Source organism: Neofelis nebulosa, chromosome 9 (assembly GCF_028018385.1).
Source record: "Neofelis nebulosa isolate mNeoNeb1 chromosome 9, mNeoNeb1.pri, whole genome shotgun sequence".
NCBI classification, from domain to species: Eukaryota; Metazoa; Chordata; class Mammalia; order Carnivora; family Felidae; genus Neofelis; species Neofelis nebulosa.
Window position 1 is genome coordinate 122148209 of NC_080790.1, and position 22267 is coordinate 122170475.

A 22267-nucleotide genomic window follows, 5' to 3' on the forward strand; every position below is an offset into this window, starting at 1 on the left:
GTTTTCTGAAAGTATTGTGAAAAGCTATCACTGGCGAAGCATTTAGATCCCCGTTTTAAAAATTAACTCGTGCAAAACTTAACAAAAATCTTTATCAAAGAGCAATTAATGAGGGTCGTGACAGGGGTACCTCGGTGGCTCAGTTGGTTAAGCATCTGCCTGTTGATTTCCCCTCAGGTCATGATCTCATGGGTCTTGAGCCTTGCGTCAGGTTCCATGCACACATTGCAGAGCCTGCTTGGGATTCTCCCTCTCTCCTTCTCTGCCTCTCCCCTGCTTGTGCTCTCTCTCTCTCTCTCTGAAAATAAGTAAACTTTTTTTTTTTTTTTAAATGAGGGTCATGGCTAAGACTATTGGATGTGAAGTCAGGCTGTCTGGGTTTTCCACCCAGACCTGGAGCCTTTCCAGCCAAGTGACCTTGGACGTGTTACCCAAGCATTCTGAGCCTCGGTTTCTCACCTGTAACACGGGGGCAGCAATGCCACCTACCTCGTCATAGCAGTGAAGATTAGATACTACAAAGCGCACAACCTGACACCTATCAAGGAGTCTACAAAGGCTGACTTTTAGCATGAAGCTCCTTTTCCTTTCAAGGAAATCGGGGCTTTGAGAAGCTAAGCAAGTGACGTGCCCCAAGTCATCCAACTCGAGGTAACAGAGCAGGGGTTCTAACCCAATGTTTCCAACCCTAACGTCCACTCCCGTAACTATCAGAGTTAAGGGTCCAGTGCCCAGCGTCTGCCTGGCGTGGAGTCAGCTAAGAACCAAGAGAACGTCCTTCCTCTCTTGTCAACCGTCTAGCACAGGCAACAGAACGGAAGCTAAGGGGGAGCGTCACACACCTTCCCCACGCAGGTCTTGGGATCAGTCATCCTCAGTCTCTCTGCACCGACCAGGCTTAATGTTCTAGAAGCCGCACCAGCCGGCAGCCTGGCCCATGTGTACCTGTCTGCCTCATCGCCTTGTGTCATCTGTGACATGTTCTTTGGATTTACTTCTGCTGAGGAAATGGGCCTGCTCCCTCCCATACGCTGAAAAATTATATGTAGTGTATAAAATATAAATATTATATACGTACATGTATATGAACATAATGATGAAAAAGCACCCTCAGCATCCACTCGACGCTGCTTCAGGCAGCAACAGCAGGCAGAACAGAGCTGTGAAACTAAGTCTACTTGCTGGCCCTGGCAGGGACAAACAAGGAATCAGAGACAATCGTCATTAAAGTATTTATTCCGATGGGCAAAAGCACGAGGCGCTGTGGAAGCACAGAGGGAGAAATGAGTAAGCCTCACAGGCTGAAGGTGTCAGGTCGACTTCCTGAAGGAGTACCATGGGCACTGGGTGTTGAAGGATGAATAGGAGTTGGCATGTTAAATTTAAAAGAAAGAAAGAAAGAAAGAAAGAAAGAAAGAAAGAAAGAAAGAAAGAAAGAAAGAAAGAAAGAGGGCTGTGTGAACAGAGACAGAGGGCTGTGAAGGGCATGGTGGGAGGAGGTGAAGGACTCTGCCATTATTTACTCTTACTTCCTCATCCACTCGTGCCTACTGATGAGCCCCAGGAAGTTGCCAGGCCCTGTGCTGGCTACTGAGAAAGTCAAGGTGAACCTAATCTCCAGCAGTTCCGGGTGTGACCAGTGAACAGATCGTTGGGACACAGCGTGGGAGGTGTGCCCAGGGTGTTTCCTGTGGATGGGAGTGAGGAGAAGGGACTGAATCTGCATTGCAAATGGGAACAAGGATGGATGTTGAATTCCATTTGGGGGGATAGAACATGCAGGTCTCTGTGACTGGTTACCTCCCAGGAATGAGGGATGGAGAGAAATCTGGGAGAGGACGGAAGGAGGGAAGGGAAATCTGTTGGGGGAAGTTAAAAGCTAGTGCAGCTCTAGAACCGGCTTTCTACACCCGTGAGTCTAGGAAGTCTTGGAAACTCTTTGTGGGCAAGAATTAAGGTCATGGCGCCCTCAGGTCCTTGCACCTGCAGCTGGGTAGACACTGGGCGCTCAGTGAGCGCTTGATGGTATGACTCGTCCTGCCCCATTCCACCCTGCAGAGCCTTCCGGAGCAAACCCACCCTGGTCCACACCCCACCTGAGCGCCAGTTCCAGAAGCTTCCGAGCATCGCGGAATGACACAAAACTGTTCCTCTTTTCAAAAACCGAAACGCTCCCAAGACTGAACGAGCGAATGCTTGTGTGGCTAAATCTCGACAAACATCTGCTACCTTTGTGTGGCAAACGCAGTCTCTTTAGAACAGTGCCTTTGATTTCAGGGAAAGACAAATCAGGCTGCACGTTTTTGTTCTGAATGCGTCTCATCACGGGAGGAAATTTTCGGCAGTTTGGGATTCTGAATGGGTGAAAAATGGATTTTCTTTTTAAACAAAGAGTTCACGATAAAGAATCAACAAGGTTCCTGAAAGAGACGAAACCAGTTCTCTATTCCTGGCCCTTCCCCTTCCCTACCTCGTCGTCTTCTGGATTCTGCGGGTTCTTTCTCATCTGTGTTGCCATTTCCGGAGCTGAGGTGGCAGCGATTGTGGCCTCAGAGCGCGGGGTCCGGGCTGGCAGTGGTCCGAGTGGCTTCTCTCTGTGCAGCGAGCTACCAAACAAGCTGCGAGTTCTTCTCTCCTGGTGTCAGACCTCAAAGACTGTGTTTGAAAAAGGACCCAAGCGAAGAAGGGCTGCCCGAGTGTGTCTGGGGCGGAGGCCCTCACGTCCAAGGCCCAGTCGTAAGGGGCTGGCATCACCACCCCCGACACAGCAGGAGCGGGAGAACAGGCTCAGGTATGAGCATCGGGCTGCGTTGATTCAGCTCCTCTCCCGGCTGCCTTCCAGCTGGGCGATCCAAGCGGCCATTTCAGACTTGCTGGATCTCAGGTTCACCGTCTATCAAATGCACAACCGCAAAGCCCGCCACGGTCAGAAGCCGGTGGGTGATCATGTGCGGGGCGACCCACGGTCCCGCTCTCTACGAGGCGGAAGGGTTTCCCAGGATGTGGGACTCTCGGTGCCCACAGCAGGAAAGTCCCAGCCACACCAAGACTGTCACCCTACATGTCTTCAAATAGGGCGCAACCCCATTGTGTGGCAGGGGTGAGCATTAAGGTCATCAGAGGGGCAAAATGAATTTTCTGGAAAAGCATACACCGACCGATTCCGTAAACTAAATAGTCTGAGAATGTTAGGACCCGGGCTAACCTGTCCGCTCCTCATGGCTGGGCCCACTTGGGGACCTCAGTCAGATGCGGGTCAGCTCGCAGGTGCTCGCAGGGGGTGGTTCATGTCAGTTTCCCAAGGCTCTTATCATCCAGCAGGCTAGCCTCATTTACATGAGGGCAGGACAGGGCTCTGACAGAGCATCCCAGCCCCCACGGCCCCTTGAGGCCCAGTCTCAGACCTGGCACGCCAACCCGTCCACCATTCTCTGGGCCAAAGCAAGTCACGGGCCAGTCCGGATTCCAGGGGTAAGGAAATGAGACTCCCTCTTCTGATGGCAGGAGCTGCAAAGATACATTTCTTTTTTTTTTTTTTTAAGTTTATTTATTTATTTTGAGAGAGAAGGGAGAACAAGCGGGGGAGGGGCAGAGAGAGAGGGGGAGAGAGGATCCGAAGCAGGTTCTGCACCGACAGCAGCGAGGGCTTGAACTCACGAACCACACCGTGAGATCATGACTTAAGCCAGAGTCAGATGTTTAACCGACTGAGCCACCCAAAGATACATTTCAAAGGGGTAGAGATACAGGAGGGGCGTGAAAATAACTTACAACAACATCTTTCTGATTTATTTCATAAAACATTCAAACAAGGGGCTTTACTATGATAACTGATTGTCACATGGCTACCACCCTCCTGGTCATTCAGGCCGGAAACCTTAGAATTCTCCCACTCCCTCCATATCCAACCACCACCATGCCCTGCTACCGTCGCCTCTAAGCATCCCTCAGGGTGCCCGCATCCCTCCATCCCCACACCTGGGGCTGAATCCAGGGGCTGCTTCTGGCTCCCTGGGATTATGGTGGCAGATTCCTAATGCTGCTCCCTGTTCCCTGCCCCACCCTCTCTAGTCCTTTCTCCCTGCAGCCAGGGGGCCTTCCTACAATGTGCCTTCGGGTATGTGGGTCCTCTGCTCTAGAGCCTTCTTTAGCTACTTACTGTTCCCAGAGCCCATCAGCCAAAGCTTTTGGACCTTCCTCTCCCTACACTCCCTCCTGCTGAATCGCTTGTCCTCGTGCCGAAACTAGGATCTGGGCACCGTGAACTGTCTGGCTTTTCTTAAGCAAATCATGCCTTGCCATGCTTTTGAAAATATAGCTCCATCTTCCAGGAGTATTTCCCAAAACCTAGATGTTTGTTACCAGATCTAGACTACAAACCCACCTCCATGCCAAGAGGAGTGACCGTGTTTCCATCTCTGCTACGGGGTCTCCCTGATGATAACACAAAGCATCGGTTTGTTGTATTGGTCGGCGTTCTCCAGAGACACAGACCCAATTGTGTGTGTGTGTGTGTGTGTGTGTGTGTGTGTGTTTGTATATTTGGTCTCTCTGCCTATAAATGTAGATAGGTGGAGAGAGAGGGAGAAAGAGAGGGAGAGGGAGACAGAGAGAGAGAGAGAGAGAGAGAGAGAGAACAAGGGGCACCTGGGTGGTTCAGTTGCTTAAGCCTCCAACTCTTGACTTCAGCTCAGGTCAGGATCTCATGGTTCATGGGATCCAGCCCCACATCGGGCTCTGCATGGAGCCTGCCTGGGATTTTCTCTCTGCCCCTCCCCTGCTCGTGCTCTCTCTCAAAATAAATTAAAAAATAAACTTTAAAAAAAAGAACATATAGACAGAGTCAATCCCTCATAATAAACCTCTTTGTGTATGTGTATATATACACACACATATATTTACATTTGTGTGTACACACACACACACACACACACACACAAAGATTTATTATAAGGAACTGACTCAAGTGGTTATGGAGGCAGGCAAGTCCCAAGGTTTGCAGGATGAGTCAGGAGGCTGGAGATCCAGGAGAGCCAATGGCTTAATTCCAGCATGAGTCCAAAGGCCTGAAAAGCAGGAAAGCTGATGGTATAATTTCCATCTAAAAGCTAGCAGGCTCAAGACCCAGGAAAAACCAATGTTTCCATTTGAGTCTGAAGGCAGGAAAAAGGTTGATGTTCCAGTTCAAACGCAGTCAAGCAAGACAGAATTCTCTTACTCAGGGGAGGGTCTGCCTTTTCTAGTCAACTGATTGACTGAGGCCTTCAACTGATTGGGTGAGGCCCACCCACATTGGGGAAGGCCATCTACTTTTCTCAGTCTACCAATTTAAATGTTTATCTCATTCAAGGAAAAAAAAAAACCTTCACAGAGGGGCCCCTAGGTGGCCCAGTTGGTTAAGTGTCCGGGACATGATTTCAGGCCCCCCCACTGGGCTCTGGGTTGGACATGGAGTTTATTTAATAAAAAATAAAAATAAATTTATTTTTAACTTCACAGAAACACCCAAAAGAAAGTTTGATCAAATATCTGGACTCCTCATGGTGTGCTTACATTAACACACGAAATTAGCCATCACGATGATCAATGATTTAATTGGTGGGGGAAAAAATGTTGCTAAACTATAAGAGAAATGAAATCTACAGATTGCTTAATGGAAAGAAATACTCATTCACCTTTCTTTGTTTGAAAAATGCCCACAGTGGTAACTATGGTGAGCAATAGATTCCAGAATTAATTATAGAGTCCTTCTGGGCATGGACATTTGTCATTCACATAAGCACCCAAAAGAAAGGCATCAGAGTCAATGGCCACCACTGCCATTTGGTCCAGGCCTCAGTACATCTCCCATGGAAAATTGCCACATCCTCTTTACTGGACTCTTCTACTCTTGGCCTCCTGACAACCTATTTTCTACACAGCAGTCAGAGTGATCTTTTTAGGTGACAAATCAAGACAGATCATTCCCTGTTCCAGAACCTTCCATGCCTTCCCAGCGCACCTGAACAAAATCCACCATCGCCTACATGATCCAGCCCCTATGGTCTCTACAATCTCACCTCCTATCACACTCCCCCTTCCTTACTGAGCTGGCACCCTGGCCTCCTTCCTATTCCTCAAACACACATCCTTAGGACCTACACATGGGTGCAGCTGTCCCCAGTCACCACCCAGCCCTTTGCATGACGGGCTGGCTCATTCATCAGACTTCCCTCAAATGTCACTCTTCAGAGAAGCCCTCCCTAATGTCATTGGAAATTACCTTGTTTGCATATGTGTATCCTTGATTGTTGCCTGTCTCCCCAACTGGTGTGCAATCTTCATGAGAGCTGAGACTCCATCTGTCTTATTCTCTGTGTCCAGAATCCAAAACAGTGTACTCAATAGAAGTTGGTTAAACAAATCAGCAAGTAGATGAATGTCATTTATTAAAAATTATAAAAGAAAGATGTATATTTGCTTGGCCGGGATAAAGGTAGATGGCCACCTTGAGACACCTTGTGAGACAGAGCCCTCTCTCAAGGGCACGTAGTCTCAGGGCTCACCCAGGAGGCCTGTCATGATGGCATTTCATTTTATCTCCTCAACAGCGATGGTAAATACAAACAGGTTTACCTCTTCTTGGAAGAACCACATTTCCTCATTCAAAAACCTTAATAGGAAAGGGAAGGAACTCACATGCCTTGGCTATGGCCTGATCGAAACTCAGCAGCAAGAGAGAAATCAAGCTGAGGTTTCGGGTTCCAGGATTCATCCTCCAGAGAACTGTGGGGCGAAAGGCGCATGCACATACATCTAACTGCCTATTAGCATCTGCACTCAGATGTCCCACTCTGAAGCTTATGGGGTCCAAGGCCACCTTCTTTGTCTGCCTCCACCCCTCAACCTCACCTTCTGTTAGCATCCTTGGTGTCCCTAAGTGGGGCCACCATCCTGCCTGTAGCCAAGCCATGGACAACTCCCTTTGCCCTGATCCCCCCATCCTACTGATGTTACCTCCTAAGTCCACATTCTGCTCCCCGTCTCCACCACCCCTGTGTGTTTAAGCAACCATTGCTTCCCCCTGGACAACCAGCTTTGCTTCCTCACTGGCCTCCCACGTGCACTCAGGTATTCTACATTGTCCCACAGCAGCCAGAACAATCTTTTAAAGATATAAACCAGGGCACATGGGTGGCTCAATCGGTTAAGCAACTGACTTCGGCTCAGATCATGATCTCACAATGAATTCAAGCCCCGCCTCAGGTGAGCACCAGCCCCGCTTTGCATGAGCCCTGCTTCCCTCTCTCTCTCTCTCTCTCTCTCTCTGTCCTCTTTGCTCATTTGTGCCCTCTCTGAAAGAAAGAAAGAAAGAAAGAAAGAAAGAAAGAAAGAAAGATCAAATGGTATCCCAGCTGCTAAATCCCCCTCTATGACTTCCCACTATTCTTAGACTAGAAGCCAAATCCTAACCTTAGCCAGCAAGGTCCCGCACAGTTGGCCACTGCCTGCCTCCCTAGCAGGGCTTGAACCCTGTGGCCCTTTCATGTTCTCACCCTACTGCTTTTGTTTACTTCCAGCTCTCCACAGAGACTTTGTGCGAGCCATTCCCTTTGTCTGGAACATTCTACCAACCATTCATCAAGTCTCTGTCCGGTTTTATTTCCTAAGGGAACTCCTCCTAGATCATCCAGGCTAGGTCAAGTCCTCATGGAACTATTTTTTTTTCCTCCAGAGCAACTGTATCTATGTGCAGTTTTGGATTCATTATGTCCATAGTGTGACTATGTGACTGCCACCTCTATCTCCTACCAAACTATAAACTCTGGAGGGCAGGGACTTGTCTCTTTCCATCCTGCATGGCACCCCTAGTGCTTAGTACAGGGCCGGCACAGAGTAGAAGTTCAAACCATTGGATAAGTTAATAGCTCCTCTGTGGAGTTGGGTTCATCCTCCATGAGCTGGCCAAGATCCTGTGTTGAGCAATATTTCTGAGGTACAGAGAACTAGATGAACTAGGAGTGAAAAGTGAAGGGAGAAAACTGACAATCGTTGAAAGATTTAGAACCCTGTGGTGAAATCAGCCATTGTTTCCCTGCCACTTGCAAGGATCCACTGTGATTTGCATATTTCTGCACTGAGGAAGCGAGTAACTGACTCCCAATCCCTTCCAGATGGATGGCACATGGCCTTTCTCTCTTTGGGAATCTTAGGTTGTGTAGAAATTGGTGGAGAGAGGTGGGCAGCGAGGAGAGGGAAAATGGGTTTGCCATTGTCACTGTGCCAGAGAAGAGACTTACTAACACCTAAAGGATGTCCCCAGCCACCCACTTTACTCAGCATTCCTAAGAAAGAGCACACACACACACACACACACACACACACTGTAAGAAAGAAGCAAACCCAACTTCAAACCACCAGGTCCAATGGCCTTGAGTTACATAGATCTGCTCAGCTTTAATCATGGGCCAGTGCTCTGCTGGGTGCTTCTCACAGCAGAGAACGATCCTTTGGGCCCAGCTCCTTCCCTCATGGGCCTACAGTGTGGCGGGGGCTGTGACTTTGAACAGGCATTCATGCCAGGCTGCAGTAAAAGCTGAGAGGCAACAGCAGGGGCCCGGGCTGTATGGGGAAGGGATGCCTGTGCTGGCCTCAGAGGCCCACAGACACTTGCCAGAGGAACTGAGAGCAAAGCTGCACCACGGTAACCCTGCCAGGCCGTGACTTTCTGGCACATAAAATGGAGACAATAAGTCCCACTTCCCAGGGTAGTGAAGAGTGACAAACTTAAAAATAACAATAAAGCTGCCTAACATCTCACAACGCCTTATTCTGTGGCAGCTGCTGGGCTGAGCACACCTTGTGTATTAGCCCATTTAAACTTCATCACAACTCTAGAAAATAGGCACAAATATTATCCCATTTTATTGATGAGTAAACTGAGGTTTAGGGAGCCTCTGGTGACCCAGGTCTGCCTGCCACCATTGCTTTGAGACAGGGGACTCTGCCACCTCGTTAATGTGACCATGAAAAGCACTCAACCCAGAAAAAACCATCGATGAATTTCGGTTCCCTTTCCCCCTTGTGCCCTCCTTCCCTTTCCTCCATAGAGGAAAAAACAACGAAGATCTCAGAGTTATGTGCCTTTAGCTGATGTCTCTGGATCCCATGAAGCCAGCTTATCTGCATAAATAGAGTCTTTGAAAGGGCCTAGAGAAGGAAAACCAGAATATGGAGAATTATTTCCACCTCAAGAACAATGAACTAAATTCCTGAGTCCATCTGTGACCTCAACCTTCACCCAGGGAATGTCCTGGGGTGCAAGGATCCAAGCTCTGTTACCCCTGGGTCTGGGAGGTCACTGAGTTTAAGGCCTGGCTGCCAAACATTCCAACGATGCAGTCCAAAAATTAGCCAAGCCCGAAGGTGCTTGGAGTCAGACTTTCCCCGCAGTCTCCTGTGGCTTGTGTTCTAGAAGATGCAGCTCCAGCTGCTGCTCTGCTGACCCCTCTGTGGGACGTGGCACTATCCCATCCACCAAAGCATCACCCCACAGGCCTGGCCCTGCCTTCCCCTCTTCAATCTATGCCCAGCCGCCTCCCTGTATTCCAAGTTTTGACCTCATAGAAGATGTCTCCATTCGCCCATTTGATTTGTTCGTTCCCTCGTTGTTGGGGGAGGACCTGTGTGCACCTGTGTCCATGCACATGTCGAGTCCCCATTGTGCTGACGTTGTGAGTGTGTGCGCAGATAACATCGGAGGAGGAGACCTGACTTCTGGCATGTTGCCACATCTTTCACTTGGCCATGAGCGTGTGCCGCCAGCTGTCAAAGCCTCCTCCCTGCACTCGATTCCAGAGATGCAGAGGTCAGAACCATGGAGTGGATGCTGAAACTGTTGGAATGGTGTCCTGCCTTCCCTAGCTCAAGACCAGACCCCAGATCAATCCAAGCACCCCTGGCAGACAGTGGCCCCAGTAGGCAGGGGCTGAGTTTCCATGTTCTCTTGCAGAGAGGCAATAAGACTTGGTAGCTACTGGCCTTAGGGGGCCCTGGGGTCCCCAGAAAGCTCAGAGAATCAGCTCCCAAGCCATGTTCTTTGTCCTGACCTACATGCTCAGTTGGCCTGACCTTTTTATTCCCAACAAAGTAGTCAAGTACACAGGCTTTGGAGTCAGCAAAACTTGGGCCCATAGTCTAGCTCTGTCCCTTTCCAGCTTGGTTAACTTGGGTAAATTGCTTCATGTGTATAATCTGCACCTTCCCCAACTGTAAATGGGGGATGATGGAAATAACAGTAGCAGCTGCTTCATAGGGTTGGTTTGGTTATTAAATGATATAATGCATGTAGAAGGTATAACCTAAAGTTTCTCAACCTCAGCACTAGTGACATTTCATGCGAGAAGAATTACTTGATGTGTGGGTACCCTGTGCATTGTAAGACATTTAGCCCAACCTACACTCACTATGTTCCAGAAGCACACTTCCTCCTCCCCCAACTCAGTTATGACAGCTAAAAGTATCTCTAGACATTGCCAAAGATCCCGATATCATTCCTGCTTGAGAACTACTGGGTTAACCCAGTGCCTGGGAAGTATCCTCAACTGGGGCCCCTGGGTGGCTCAGTTGGTTAAGCACGTGACTCTTGATCTCGGCTCAGTTCATGACCTCATGGGTTCCTGAGTTCAAGCCCCACATAGGGCTCTGCCCTGACAGTGGGGAGCCTGCTTGAGATTCTCTCACTATCCCTCTCTCTGCCCCTCCCTTACTTGAGCTGTCTCCCTCTCTCTCTCTCCCTTTCTCTCTCTCTCTCCCTCAAAAATAAATAAATAAACTTTAAAAAAGGAAACTATGCTCAATTAATATTAATCATTATTATTATTATTGACTCCTGAAACCCAGCCTACTTGGGTGGTCTCTGGCCCCGTCCAGATCTTGCCAGCACTGCCCCCTGAGAATTATTCCTGATCCCAATCTCCTGTGTACTAGAAGGACCCTGATTTGAGACACCTGGAACTATGGTACTTTCAAAAGCCTGAGAAAGCCTGGAAAATGTGTCTTCTATGACATACAGAACAGATAAGACCTGTCCCCCCGGGAATACCATGACCATAAGAAAATCACAGAAAGGTATAATCAAGAGGTAAGTTTCGTGAGGCAACAGGACACTAGCAAGAAGTGGAAATCACTGCTGAGAGTGTTGTAGAGCACTAGGAAGAGGGCACCATTTCACCAATGCAATAAGACATGGAAAGAAATAGACATGACGATGTACTATCAAGGGGAGGCTAGAACCCTTGATGGCAATACACCCCGTAAGTGAAATAAAATGCTTCTATGGATATAACGATGCCTAGCCCATGACCTGGCCTATTATAGGCCCTCAGTAAAGATCATTTAAAACTGTCCTCCAGTATGACTTACTTTGGGTCAGGGAAAATGCTCAGTCAGACAATTGACTTAGTGTCCTAGAATGTCAGAGTTGGGAGGGGTGTTTGAGACAATCTGACCCAGCTCCTTAATTTTACAGCTGAAGATATTTACATGGAAAGAGAGAAATGGGCGGTAGAGTTACATGATGGGAAAATAGCAAAAACTAGAAATAGAACTAAGTTTTCCAGACTCTACAGGTGACTATAGAGAGCCACCTAGACGTACATAACTATGCTGACTCATCCTGGGCCTCTCGGGTTACCTGGCCATCAGACTCAGTGGCTAAAAGAGACAAGAGCAGGTGCATCTGGACACGTAGTCTTAGGCCACCCCCTACCCTCTGGCCTTGGCACACCCCAAACTATCATCCTGCCCCCTCTTGACTCTGTTCCCCATGTTTCTGGTCTCGCTTCCATTTTTATGCCTCTCTTCTCCCTACCTTCCTCCCAACAAAGCCTGGTCAAGCATTATCAGCACCATCTGGTCCCATCAGAGCAACCTAACCCTTTATTATTTGGTTTCATGCACCTTCTTGACAGTAACTAGTTTTTATTGAGCACTCACTATGTGCTATGAATTTTTTATGCAATACCTGCCTGTGCAATAAGGATTACTATTATCTCCATTTTACAGATAAAGAAAGTGAGACTCAGACAATTTCATGTGTGGGAAAGGAAAGCTGGAGTGTTAATAAGGTAGACGTAAAGGACTAGTAGATTAAAGCTCCAGCGGTGGGAACATGAGTGTCCTAGAGTAACAGGTGGAGGTGGTTGAATTCCTGGAGAGAGTGAACTAGTTTAGTCTGAAGAGGGAGGTGGCAGCTGATGAATGTACTTTTCCTTCATGTCTAGTAAATACAGATTCATTGAGGAGTGGAGCAGTAGTGATGCTAGGACTCCTGGTCGGGGGGTGGGGGTGGAATTCACAGGCAGGCTCTCTCTTCTGCCTCAAACCCACCCAGAGGCCGACATCCCACTCAGAGGCAGGCCCATTATCTGGCTCTTGTCTGTCCTCACCAGGTCCACAAATCACAGGTAGAGTAGGGATCACAGGGCTCCACCTGTCTTGGTGCCGCACCTCCAGCTCCTGACCCACTTCTGACTAACCCACCTGTGGAGTCAACCAGGTCTATGACCCACTTACCACAGGGCCCCTCCCCAGACATGCCTCCGTGTGAACCTTCTCTGTGCCCTGGAGTTCCCGCAGCCTGCAGGCACCAGCACCGCCGGTTCTGGACAGCTCCACCCAGCCCCGCCCTCACCTGGGTGTCCTTGGCTCCTCCACCCTCTCCTTTCCCTTCTCAACCCAGGTCTTGTGGCTCCGTCCGCCCTGGCCCAGAACTGTGTCTCTCTCATGCCTTTTCAACAGCTGCTCCTCCTGACTCCACTTCTCCCTTTCTGATATCCTCGCCCCTCAGAAATGTAGATCCGTTCATTTCAGGTTGCTGCTTAATCACCTGTTGCAGATTCCTCTTTCCTCTAGGATAAAATCCAAGCCCCATAGGGTGGACATCTCACCCTGAAGCAGGATCTATCTGTTTAGAATTTCCTCTGCCCCGTTAGCCTAGAGAAGATAGAGTTGCTTACGCTAAGCACTGAGACTTCCCAACAGTTCACCCTGTGCACAACAACCCTTAGATCTTAGAATCTTACGTTTTTTAAAGGGACCTCAAATCAACTCCCCACCACCACAAACTCAATCTTTTCCTGACCAGTGACAGGGTGCCCACAACATCATGAGGCAGCACATTCTGTCAGGTAAAGGGTTTTCTCATTATAGGGTCCTGGAATCTTACACTTGTAATACACCCAGAAGATGATGACCATCCACCCACTGGAAACATCTCTCTGCAACAAACTTACAGATAACCTGATTAATTACCTTGAACTTCCCATGCTCTGGTATCATTGTGTTTTTGAACCCAATCACAGGACTTTGCCTCTTTCCCAAACAAATGTCTTCTAACACACAGAATATATTTGGATTCTGAATTGTACCATCAATATGATACTCCAACTAGCTCTTTCCCATCAAACGTTTGATGCACTTGCTTAGGAGGGCAGGCCCTAGAGTCAGACTCCCCACATTAAAATGCCATCTCTGCCACCTACAAGCTGGGGGACCTTAGTTGAGTGACTTAATTTCCCTGAGCCTCAGTTGCCCCATCTGCAAAGGTGATACCTGCCTCTTATAACTATTATGAGGAGTAAAAAAATATGTATAAACTGCTAAGCATGATGTCTGGTCTATGCAAAAATTCAATAAGGTTATCTTTTGTTATTATACTTAATACATTTATCTGTGATGTCAATGATGGCTTTCAAACATTTTTCCTAGAATTCCAATGTTTAGTATAGATGAAAGCAGTATTTCTCCAGTGACAGCATGGGTGAGGTGTCCCAGCGTTCCATTGCTTCTGCCTTTCCCTTCTCAACTTCCTTTCTTGGTGGTCTCCTAAGACACCCCACTGGAACCCTGCCCAGTCTAGTTTGGAAAACTATTGGTCCATGTCATTAATAAAGTGCTTCACTAGAAAAGGCCAATTGCAGAGACACATTGAATGTATGCTAATTTCTTATCGCTGCTATAACAAACGCAGTGACTTAAGCCACACAAATTTATTATCTAGCAATTATGTAGGTCAGATATTCAAAACAGGTCTCACCAAGCTAAAAACCAAGGAGTGGACAGGGCTGCCTTCATTCTGGAGCCTCTAAGGGAGGATCTACTTCTTTGCTTTATCCAGCTGCTGAAGGCCATCCACAGTCCTTGGCTCATGGCCCCCTTCCTCCAGCCTCAAACCCAGCAATGTAGCATGTCTCTGGCCCTGTTTCCATCATCATATTCCTTTCTCTGACTCTTCCACTTCCTTCTTCCACTTTTAGGGACCCATGTGCTTATACTGGTCCCGCCCAAATAAACCATGATAAGCTCCTTATTTTAAGGACAGCTGGTTAGCAGCCTTAATTCCATCTGCAACCTTAACTCCCCTTTGCCATATCACTTAATATATTTTCAGTTTCCAGGGGTTAGGATGTGGACATCTTTGGAGGCCCATTATCCTGCTTGCTGTAGCTTGTCACTAGAGACTTCCTTGGACACTAGCCTGGAAAAATCACTCCGGCAACGACCTCACTGCAAGGGAGCCTGGGAAATTGAGCACATGGCATCTTGAGTTTTGCCACAGAAGACAGGTTCCACATCTCACCAAGACCCATAAAAGTGAGAGTTCCCCCAGATCAGTTCAAATGGTGGCAGAATGAAAAATAATAACAAATATCCACAGCATTAATCTAGGACATTTTCAATAAAGAACGAAAGATATTTTAGAATTACCAACTCTTGGTGAACCTATGATGGCTCCAAACGGATTCCTACTTCCTCGTCTGATTGCACATAACCCCTACACCATTTAAATAATCATTTCTCGTTCATCGTCAGAAACTGGATTTAAGACTATAATTTCTAGAACTCACATTTTGAAAATCAAGACAAGACGTGCCCATCCCCAGTCTGCTGGCGTCTCTCCCTCCACACTTCTCCAAATAAGACAGACAGGGATCCCACAAAGACCTCTGCAAGTCCTTTCAGGACCCTGGGCTATAATTCATGTGGGATGGAGACCTGAATTAATTAAGAGCAGTGAGGTGTGCCTTCTGCCTTTCCCCTATCTTCAGTTTCAATCTTTCCAGATTAAAGGCTTTTGTCTTGATGAATTGAGCACCTCTCTCAATTCTCTCCGATGACTGTCAACATTGTGCCATCATACCATGCTATGGGCTCTCCTGCCTTCTCCACCATCTGTCTCTGAACAAGAAAAGCCCTCGTTTTTATTCTCAGTGGCTTTTCAAAGGCCTTAGCTGCCTTCCAGATTAGCCTTTCAGACACCGTTTTTACAAACATGGGTAATTTCCCCAGGTGCTTGGCTGTGTGCCCCTTCTTAGGATTTGTGGTTTTAGAACCCAAGCCCATCGGAGGTGATGCTGAGGGGTCACGTTGCTTTCTAGTTCGCCCATATCAGGATTATACAATGAAAGGAACACAGATGCCGGGCTCAGATTCACAGGGTCTTGAACTTCACCTGCATCTCTCATTAGCAGTGTGAGCTCTCTCTCTCAATTAGGAGAATAATAGCTATTCAATCTCATAGAGCTACACAGTGTGGGTATCTTTGTGACAGCCCCTTGTGGGCTGGCTTTTATTGAATTTATCTTAGGTATTTTTCCCTTCAGTGAACACAGAGTTTTGTCTATTTGCCTGAACTCCTACTATAACACCACTTAAAAACAGATGGACAGATATCCACCAAATTTAAGAAGTTCTTTGAGATAGTCCAACATAATTGTCAGCTATGCAGCATGCAGAATGTTCCCTTTGGAGAGTCATGGGCATTTCAAAATATTTATAAAGGCTTCCTCCAGAGCAGAGCTATTCCTAGAGTGTATGGGGCCCTGAGCAAACTGTTGTGGGGTCCTGACAAATAATTTAATTTAAAAATATATTATAAAATTCATAGACCCTTATGAGATATAGTGATTTATCAATGAAGAGTTAGAACAATTGGTAAAGAAGAGGTGATTATGTACTTATTTACTGTCCAATAGAACACAAGAAGATTTTTCTTAGGGTCCAGGCACGATCTCTTCCTGTTTGTGTCCAGGAACCATTCTTTGTGTTCTTTTTTTTTTAATGTTTATTTTTTTGAGAGAGAGAGAGAAAAAAAAAGCATGAGCGGGGGGAGGGGCAGAGGGCAGGGGCGCAGAATACAAGCAAGCTCCGGGCTCTGAGCCATTGGCACAAAGTCCAACATGGGGTTCAAACCCACGAACCGTGAGATCATGACCTGAGCCGGAGTCGAACACTCAACAAACTGAGCCACCCAGGCACCCCTCTTTGTGTTCTTTATTGTCAAATGCACCATTTCTGGCTGGTTTTAGATCTCCTACAATGAGAAAAGAGAAGTGTAATGTTGTTTTTCCTCCCAGTGACATGGCATTTCAGAACCTGCTTATTTGGAGACAATACAGATCCTTGCACCCATGTTGTTCCCTAGTAACGTCTTTAATGCCAGTTGCATCATTACTCACAATGCTGCCTCATCAATCATGCCACATATGAATACTGGCTTCCAATGACTCAAAGGTTATTACTAAGTTTCATTGGTGAAGACCACAAATGCAAATCTTACCCAGAATGTGCAGGGAAATGTGATTGATGATTCATTCCAGCTATGTCAAATTTACCACTTGGAATTTTATAAACTGCACATAGGAAAAGACATCTTCCAATCATATCTGGAACTCTTTCAGCCATAATCACTGCATCCCTAGAACATGACCTCTTTCAGCGTTGACCACAAGACTGCCTTCCACTCATAGGTACTAGTGGTGAGCATAGATGAGGGACCCAGAGAAAAGCAAGAAGTGTGGTTCTATTCACACAAGAAATGTCTCTCCCTTGTCCACATGACTTAAGACCAACCCAGAAGAGCATATTACACATCCATCATATGCAAGGGAGGTCACTGGTGAGATGGCTTTTGGCCATCTCAAAAGCCCTCAAAGCAGGCAGGCATACCCACCTCTGGAAACTATTCAGGGGATGAGACAACCACCCTGGGTGCCAGCAGGAAGGATTATAAACAGGTGGGGGGAGAGTAATAAGGTATGAGGCTTGAGAGGTCAACAGGGATCAAAGGTCAGCAGCGTCAAGTGCAAGAGAACTGGGAAGATGGGCAAACCAAGCAGAAGAATCAGCATGTGGAAAGGCATAGAAATTCACAAATAGAAGATGCGTCCAAGAAATATCAGATGGTCTCTTGTGGCAGGCTTCATTTTAGGCTAGGAAATTTAAACTTTATCCTATAAGCCATGAAGGCCTCACATGGTATCTTCAAGCAGGAGAGACATGGTTAGATTGGGCTTTTAGCAAAATTGCTGTAGCAGCAAAGGGAAAGTCAACCTGGAAGAGGAGGGATTGGTGGATAAGAAACCAACTCAGAGCAGCGTCCAGTACAAGATGAAGTAAGTCAGAACTGAACTTGGGAAAGGAGTCATCAGTAGGAGAGAACAGGGTAGACTCTAGCCAAGCAGGGGCAGGCAGGTGGGATGTGACAACTGACGGACGTAGGAGTGAGTCTTGGCTAGGAGCCCAGAATGACTCCCAGGTTCCAGCCATGGTGACTGGGTGGGGAATGGTGTCATTCCTGAAACAGGGAATCGAAGATGAGAAGCAAGTCAGGCAGGAAAAAGGATCAATTCAGGCTGGGACTTGTCAAGTTAAAGGAGCTGTGGGATATAGAAGAGGAGGGTTCCAGAAGCCAGGAAACACGTTCAATGGTCAGGAGTGAAGTCTGACCTGGTGAGGGTCTTGGTTGAGTTGGATGGAGCCCATTAAGAGGCTTCTGGAATGAGATGGGAACTTAGAGAGAATCTGGGAAACACGGACATTGAGGGAATTATTATGGAGTTAAAATCAAGGACACTCAGGGACAAAAGCCAATCGTCCACGTAGTGGAAGCTTCACCAAGTTCCTTGGCCAACTTTTCATAATCAGCTATCTACATATATCCCTATTCCTTCTTTTCTTTTCCAATCACGAGTGAAAATACCACTTGTATCCTCATCACATATGCAAATTTTTGGTACAAAATTTCTCCAGAACCTAATCTGTGCACCTTCTTGAGTCAACACCCATGAACGTAGCCAGTGGGTTTGCCAATGGTTGACTTCAACAACATGGTAGGAGATGCCAATGAGTTGGTCATGAGGGTCTATCAGCCAGTTACCAGCCCTTCAGGGTGACTTGAGCTTAGACCTCCAGGGCAAGTAACAGCAGAAGACCCTTAGATTTACTCTTGTCTTCCCCATTTTCAGATGGAGAAAGTGAGGCCAACATACTGGAAGGCTCTTTCCCAAAGATAGTAGTAAAACCAGTTGACCACATCAGTGTGACTAAGTTTTCTGAGGTTGATTAAAATGTCTTAATGGGCAGAGCATTTCCAAAGTTTCTCTGCCAATGCCACCAGATGCCACTGGCCTAGTTCAGAAACCAGTGAGTCTGCAGTTCCTCCAGCTCATTCAGAAGCTGCTGGGATGAGACACAATCCTGGCAAGACAGGATATCTCCACCTGGAAGGGTGGAGAAAAGATGCAAGTTATCACCTCCATGGGGCTCCATACACTGTGGTTGCCACCTATCCCTCTATCCCTAAGGCCATGAAGATCTGCATTTGTCCTGGGCAGTGTATTAGGGGTCACTTAATGATCATGAGAGGGGGATTCAACGAGGAAATCCAAACCTGTTTTACCAAAGTGATCTTCCTTGAAATCGGCTTATGTAGGGATGCTCCTCCCTGAAAATTGCTGTTCCTGGGTCTCCCTCTCTGACATCGCTGCCTCTGGTCTTACCCTACTTCAGGCCCTCCCCTGCACAGCTGTCAGAGGGATCTTTCTGAAGCATCCATCTGATGATGTCAATGCTTGGAAACTCCCAGGACTTTCTCCCACCTTGGCCAAGTATTTAAGACTCTGACTCTGGTCCGAGCTTCAGCCTTTCCAGCCATCACTTCTCTCAGGGTTCCTAGAGTTCTGCCACTTTGGGTATCATCCAGTTCCCTAAACATACCAAACATTTTTATGCTCCAGTGCCTTTGCATATGCTTTCTGGAATTCCATTTGCCTTCATATCCATTAAAATGACTCTTATTTATTCTTATTAGTTTTTGTATCTAGACTTTAAATTCCTCAATGTAACTGATATCTTACCTTGCTATCCCCAGCATACAGTTCAGGACTAGTGGAAGGCTGAGAGTAGTATCTGTAAATAATGTAGGACCAGCCTTCACATAAGTATGGGAGAAGGAGACAGTTTAAAAAGTTACCGTGAGGTGTCATGGTAGCCGTGTTTCCACCCAGTGGGGAAATCCATTTTTGGCTCAAACCTTATTGTGGAAGTTACTTTTCCTACCAAAGAGGTACCAGGCTAGAACCTTCAGAAATTCTTCATGACAACTCTTTTATTTTTTAATTTTTTTAATGCCTATTTATTTTTTAGAGAGAGACAAAGACAGACCACAAGCAAGGGAGGGGCAGAGAGAGAGGGAGACACAGAATCCAAAGCAAGCTCCAGGCTCTGAGCTGTCAGCACAGAGACTGACAGGGCTCAAACTCAAAGGGTGAGATCATGACCTGAGCCAAAGCCGGACACTTCACCGACAGAGCCACCCAGGCGCCCCGTGACAACTCTAATCATAGATGGACCACAGGAAGTGGAGAAGCCCAGATTATGGATCATAAGTGTAGTTCTGCACACAGTGAGTAAGGGAGAAGGCGGTGGTTCACTGGAAAACAAGAATGCAGGCATTCTCCAGTGAATATTTAGAAATATCATTGATGGGCCATAAAGTAAACTTTGGGCAAAAACATAAGCAGAAGCAGAGAATTTTCTGCAAACAAGCAGTCATGTGAGACCAGACATGTGTGAGCAAACAGAATGACCTATCTTCAGAAGGAAGTCAAACATGTCTCTGGGAGGAACTAGACGGAACCCATTCTATTGGCTGTTGCAAGCCTGGAATTTTTACCAGGTACCTAGTGAAGGTGAAGCGGCAGCTTGCACAGACCCGAGTATGACCTACATAGCTTTTTCTATACTGATGTCCTCTAGTTGCCAAGTTATATAGGTTTCTTATTCTACAATATGGGCTCAACGTTCTCTAGTAGCATTTTTGTTGTCTTCGTTAAGTCCTAAATTACAGAGTCCCTCCAGTTACTACTTAAGGGTAACTGAGTTGGGTGCCTCCGACCTGACACACAAAAGCATGATTTGGATGCCCACACAGGACATTCATTCATTTGACAAGTATTTGTGGATCCACTACCTTGTGCCAGATACCGGAGGTACAACAACAAGCAAGGGGTCCTCTTGGAGTTAACAGTCAAATGGGAGAGGAGATGCTGACCAGCGGCCAAGACTTACACTGCAGGGCACTCTGTGTTACGAGGGAGAAGCAGAAGGGGACACAGAGGCAAAGAGAAGAAGCATTCGAGCCAGACCAATGGGGTCAGGGAAGGCTTCCTGGAGGAGTGATCCTGAGACATCCCATTAGACAACATGGGAGGGAAATGGAAGATGGATGCATGGTCCAGGCAGGATGGGGTGGGGAACCGAGTGTGCCAAGATTTGGAGTCAAGGGAGGGGAATGTGAGGAGAGCAGGGCAGGTCCAAGTATGGAGCCAGCCAGCTTCAGCCTGTCTATACACATTGCCAAGGAAGAGAATGGACAGCAGGAGGCAGAGCCTCGGCTCAGCCCGCATATGACACCCCATTTTTACCCTAGTCATGGGCTTACAGAGTCAGCTCCACCAAGCCCGTTGGGCCAAGGTGGCTCTTATCACCCCAGCCCAGCAGCTCAGAGACCTCCCAGACTTCATCACACGAAGAAAGTCCCAGCCATGGCTGAAGTCCTGTTTGGCCCTCTCCTTTGTTCCCCACCCCACTCTGAGCACAGTAGTAGCTAGCAGGAGGCCCGCCATCTTGGACAGCACTGCATCTGGGGTGGCGGTGAGCATGGGAAGTCCAAAGGCCTGGCCGGTTTGGTCAGGAAAGCTGTTCGTCACTACGTGGCCCAAGGAAGAGACGACTGGCTGTATCTCGGGCACAAATGTAGGTGGTCAGATGTGGTATGGCTCTGTGCAAGTGCTCAAAAGAGCCTTCTGGAAGGGATTCTTATTATCTCTCCCAGCATCCAAGAGTCATCTCCTCGAGGACGTGCAACATGGAGACCCAGGATTGGGACAAGGGCAAAGCTGCTTTAACCATATTTTATAGTTTACAGCCATTTTGACGCTCTCCGAGCACAGACTGTGCTCTGGGCTTCCTCCTAGGTGTGTTAACATGTGCATGAAGCTGTCTCCTCATAACAAACCTACAGGATAGGCACTGTATCCCCATTTCTCAGATGAGGAAACTGAGGTCCAGGGTAGCGTAACAAATTCGCCAAAATTTCGTTCCTACGTGAAAGAAAGAAAATCTGAACCAATCTGAATCCTGGCCTCCTGCTTCTCTCACTCCCCTCCCCCATTAGCTCATGCCATCATCTCCAGAGGCCTGGCAAGTTCAGCAATATCAATGGTCTAGGCTGAAAAGAGTGAGCCCCTCATGGGTGGCAGAAGGTACCAGAAACATGTGTTTCAGTCTGATAAGTTTGGAGCGGTCAGCACATTTTCTGAGGCAGCTCCCCCTCGCTGAGCACCACCTCCTATCATTTCATTCTGACCTTTTAATGAAAAATAAACGTCCCCCCACCTCCGCCCTGCTTACTAGTCCAGATCAGGCAATTATACAGTGTTTGTGTGTGTCGGGGGAGGGGAGGGAGGGACGGGGATCTGAGACACCAGGTCGGCAGTGAGTGGTGATGGCAGTGAGGAAAGCCAGCTGGCCCCCCAGGGCTTTCCCAGGACCCTCGGCCGCGTCTGCTAATGCCCAGAGCCGCCCGGTGCCGTCCCGGTAAGGCAAACCCACCAGCCCACCTGTCATCCCCAAACTGTAGATCTTACTTTCCAATCAAATTCTTACACAAGGCCATAGGCACACTGGTTAAGGGCACAAGACCTGGCATGACACTGACCTTCACTCTGAGCTTGGACGAATGGCTCCATCTATCAGAACCTGAGTGTTGTCTTCTATAAAATGGGGATAAGAGCAAGAAGCTTACAGGATTCAATGAGATAAGTCACATCAAGAGCCAGGTTCGTGACGAGCGCCCAAGAGACATTAGTCGTCGGACCGTGTTGTTAGTTTACGCCGAAGAGTAATGAAGAAAAATGCACATATCGTAAGTGCACAGCTCACT

At 47.5% G+C, this 22267-nt stretch overlaps 1 long non-coding RNA gene across 1 annotated transcript; it reads right to left on the reverse strand.

Moving 5' to 3' along the window:
- Nucleotides 1-4937: 4937 nt before the first annotated feature.
- Nucleotides 4938-7327, reverse strand: LOC131486257 (uncharacterized). The gene is made up of 3 exons (XR_009249268.1): nt 6679-7327; nt 6263-6353; nt 4938-5066 (listed from the first exon to the last, which is right to left on the reverse strand). It is a non-coding gene; the product is annotated as an uncharacterized LOC131486257 (long non-coding RNA).
- Nucleotides 7328-22267: the final 14940 nt, after the last annotated feature.